Raw genomic sequence first — 340 nt, 5'->3', positions numbered from 1 at the left:
CTTCTAGAAGGAGCTGCTGGGAATGCAGAGGGTGCTGGGCAATGGTGAGACCCTGGGGGCTGCTTCCTCAGTTCAGCTGATTCAGGACGTTTGCCCGCATTATGGATGCTGATGTGAGCAAAGGCTGGCCTTTCCTGTTTTGAAGTCTGATCCACCTTCAAAGAACTGCCCAGCTGCTAAAGTATAGCCCCCTCCATTTATCAAAGCCTAAGTTGGTTGTCTCCTCCCACACCAGTCCCTGAATATTGCCATCATGCTGGGACCTCCAATCTGGTGGCTTTCAAGGAGTCAAGTTAGGGAGGGTGTAGAGGTGACTCTTGGTTTCCTACCCCCCCCCCCC

Source organism: Crocuta crocuta, unplaced genomic scaffold (assembly GCF_008692635.1).
Source record: "Crocuta crocuta isolate KB4526 unplaced genomic scaffold, BGI_CrCroc_1.0 scaffold318, whole genome shotgun sequence".
In the NCBI taxonomy this organism is placed as follows: Eukaryota; Metazoa; Chordata; class Mammalia; order Carnivora; family Hyaenidae; genus Crocuta; species Crocuta crocuta.
The sequence above is the reverse complement of the archived record's forward strand: the minus strand, read 5'-3'. Positions refer to the sequence as shown.